Source organism: Pezoporus wallicus, unplaced genomic scaffold, assembly GCF_028554395.1.
Source record: "Pezoporus wallicus isolate ANWC-B61680 ecotype Strahan unplaced genomic scaffold, APGP_CSIRO_Pwel_v1 contig_8000, whole genome shotgun sequence".
Classification (NCBI taxonomy): Eukaryota; Metazoa; Chordata; class Aves; order Psittaciformes; family Psittacidae; genus Pezoporus; species Pezoporus wallicus.
In genome coordinates this window covers 598,653-602,471 of record NW_026635009.1, presented here as the reverse complement: position 1 = coordinate 602,471, position 3,819 = coordinate 598,653, and the positions used below count along the sequence as shown (strand labels likewise).

The window sequence follows — 3,819 nt, the reverse complement described above, 5'->3', positions numbered from 1 at the left end:
CTCTTGTCCTTGTCTTAAAGATCTGCAAAAACCCTGTCCTAGAATCCTTAACTTGCTCTGACACGTTGAGTTTAATTAGCCAGACAGAGCAGAGAGCTAAAATTTGGGATTTAGTGTAAGACCAATTTTTATAATTCAGCTGCTAGCAGATGTACTCGGTATCTCTTCATGCAACATAACATTTAGAGTTTACTTTAGAAAGAAACTCTGCTATTTATCAGACTAAAGAGAGAAATGAAGAAAGGAGTGTAAATGGCACAGGTTTGAAGTACGGTGTTCTCCTGAGTTCTTGTTTCACTTTGAAATGTAAAAATTGATGTGAATAATGTCATATGGAGTGTTACTGTGCAATAAAGTTAACAAATCACTTTTGAGTTGGCCTTGTTTTCCAGCTTACTGAAGGTAGTAATTTTCCAGGAACAGGTCTGGCAGGCAGGTTTCTTTAGCAGCTTCACTAGAGTGCTTTGAACTTCAGAATAATTAAAAGGATCTGCAACTAAATTGGACTGTTCTCTTATCTCACAGCTTTGTGGACAAAAGTAAAGAGCTGATGAGCTGCTCCTGACTTTCTCTCTTTGTGGTCTTGTTACATCCTCTCACTTAATGGAACTGTTAAGTGGAACAGTCTGCTAGAGTAAATGTCAGGCCTGCTGCAGGTGAGGGTACACTTGACCTTGCAGAGTACTTGCTTGTTCAGTAAATACTTTTAAAGTAACTGCCTAAGCCTATTTAACAGAAACCTCTCTGTAAATAGTGTAATAAATACCACCCTTCTAGAGGAGGGGCAGGCAATTTGTAAGAACTTCCTCTAGTGTCTCAAGCAACAGCACAAACCATATAATCACCACTCTGTAATTTCCTTCTTTCAGTAATTCTGAATGTTTTAAGCATGCATGAGTAAAATCCTTCATAGCACCTGGTATGTGATTACCTTCAAAAGGTGAGTTTGATTTTTTTTTCTTTTAAAATGTTTTTATCTGCTGCAGACATTCCCACTGCTTTCATTCTCATTTCATGTTAAGCCATTGTTTAAATTAAAAGTTTCAAGTCATGATGGGAACAACTGGACTTTTTTTTAATTCTTAAATTAGTACAGCTTGTTTAGTCTGCCATAATGTAACAGGATGGAGTGTAATTACCTGGTGAAGTGTAGTTTAACTCCTATTTCTATTAACTGTAATTAAAAATAGCAGGAGGAGAAACTTGGGCATAATGCCAGAGAAGGGCATTAGGGAAGTGATGTACTTAACTGACATTTCAGGTGTAATGTGAAATAATGCTGATAGGAAGCATGACAGACTTAAGAAACAGCCTTATGTTCTCTCTTCTTAACCTTTCAAGTTTCTGAAAAGGGGAGCTGATAAAATCCTTTTCCTTTGGACAAAGGAAAGCTTTTGGGGGTGAAAGAGAGCAGCCTCTGTAGAATAGGCTGAGGGCATTGGTCACAAAGAGCAGATTGCTTTCTGTATTTTCAACAGTCTCAGGATTTTGGCAGGGAAAGAAAAACTGATTTCTTAGAGGAAAAAGACATGGTCTGCCTTTGCTTTGCTTAGATAGCTGTTTACAGAAAGCAAGCAACTGAAAACTGAGTATTAGGAAGCTTGCTTATCAGTCTGGGAGTAACCCTTCCTTTTACTCTTGTCAATTTCTTGTCTTCAACCCTTGAAACATGTTAACCTTTTTTGCCATTTAAATATTGAATCTCTTGTGCATTTGAAAACTTGAGTTTGAAAACCTTTAAGTGACGTTTCATTCAGAGCTTGACCTTGATACCTGTTCAGTCTGTGTGGCAGTAGAAAGATGCTGAGGTACTATAGTCACCATTTTATTAATGTATAGTATGATCTCTTACAGTGAATGTGTGCTATGGAACAATTGGCATACCTAGAGAAATCTGGTATTTTCCCACAGTTTAGTTGTGTTCAGAGAGCAAGGTACAATGTCTCTAGATGATCTTTAAGGTCCCTTCCAACCCCAAAACATTCTGTGATACTTTTCCAGCACACGTTGCTTCTAATGTAGAATTCTTTCTTGTACTGACTGTTTTATGTTTAATATTATGTAGATGCAAAAAAATCAGAAAATATTAATTCAGGTGGCTATTAAAATGGTTCATAGTGCTATACATATGCTACAGGAAACAGATTGATTTAGTGAATGCCATTTGACAGGGAGTTTGAGATGCCCCTTCAAGGTACTTACGAGCATTTTCTCTACAGTAAAAAAGGCTTCTCGAAGATAAATCAGTTTTAAGACCTTCTTTATATGCTCCAGTAGTCCTGTCTCACCCTCAGCTGCCTTGTATCCAGAATAGCTGGCTAAGGAGGAGATAATTTGTTTGAGGTTTTTTTGCCAATAGCCACTGACAGTTTTCTATTTGTTTTTCCTAAGCATTTAAACAGTTTAGCGACAGGCTTGACAGAAGAAACCTAACCATGCTAGTTGTACTGAAAGGGACAGTTTGAAGTGCGTTTGAGGGTATCTCGAATGTATTGGGACCAGAGTCTTAAGTGATGACTGAAGGTTGTTACCAACAGGCTTGAAATAAAGAAGATAGTACAGATATTATGCAGTGAGACCAAAGCACCTGATCAGACTGCAGGTAAATAATTTTACCTGAAGAAAAGGATAAGCATTTAATATATGAAGGGAATTTGGAGAAAATCAAGTTATGCAAAGGGAGGGAGAGGAACAGTTCAGGTTGTATTCCTCTAACCAGAGATTCTTTCATATTTCGTGGGGTTTTTTAAAGGTGTGGGAGGGGAATGTGAGGGTGGAATGTGACAAATATGTGGAAACTTCCAAGGTGCTTTTGGAGGTGAGAGTGCTAGGATGAAATAATCATAAATGGATTAGGGGAAGAATAGGAAAACTTTCTGAAAATAGTATTTCCAAAAGCTTGTGGTCAGTATCGTGAAGGATCCATATACTGCAGGTCTTTCAAGATAATCTGGACTTTGCCCAAAGCATAGGTGTAATGCCTGCAAGGAAGTATAATGGTGCTGTAGCAAGATGATAGATACATAAATTCCTTGCCCTCACTAAGATAGTTTGCCATCTGAAAAGTTGAGCGAGATGTTCCTGTACCAAGATCATCCTGCTTTTACAGATGGTCTCTGTAGGTACAGACAAGGCATAAAAATACCTGACTTATGCTTTTGGTGCTTAGTTCTGTATTTTGTGTTGGAAGGGATCGTTCTTAGTCCCAAGACAAATGATAGAAACTGGAGTGTTCCTATGACTCATGAGGATACAGGTGATCCCTCTGGAAACAAATCTGCTGAGCTTTACAGTTCTAAAGTAAAAGCCTTCAAAATATTTCCTTTAAAATATATCTGTGCCAAATAAGGCTTTGGAGTGATTATAACCAAGCCTTGTATGCCTATCTAAGGAGGCTATAGAGCAGCCTTTGCCAGCTCAGAAGCCAAGCAATTTGTGAGCTATGACATTGTGCCAGAAGTAAGTTTGTGCTAATTCAGGTGAGGAACATCAGCTGTTGCAGGCTTATTTTGAGTTGACATTCATTTCACATTGAGATTTGGAACCTGTATTACTGCCAGATGCTGTTCTACTTGGTATATGGCACATACAGCAATGCTGAGCAGACTCGCCTACAGCCTTACTCTGTGGTGCTGGGGTACAGGATGTGATAAAGCCTCAGGCATTCCAGAAGGTCAGATGGTTACTTGGATGTCAACGCGCTACTGTATGTCATGCTGTGGGCACAAGTCTGAAGTCAGCCTTTCGGTTATTGGATTCAAAAGTAATAAAAAGGACTTTCTGCCAGAAAACATTGTGTGATAAAGACTACAGGTTAAA

The 3,819-nt window shown here is 38.5% G+C and overlaps 1 protein-coding gene across 1 annotated transcript in view; it reads left to right on the top strand.

Moving 5' to 3' along the window:
• Nucleotides 1-467: 467 nt before the first annotated feature.
• Nucleotides 468-3,819, top strand: part of PDXDC1 (pyridoxal dependent decarboxylase domain containing 1) — a 103,718-nt gene continuing 100,366 nt past the window's right edge. Inside the window, exon 1 of the mRNA XM_057407096.1 lies at nt 468-940. The gene's annotated coding sequence lies outside the window, so the exon portion shown is untranslated. The remainder of the gene's footprint in view (nt 941-3,819) is intronic.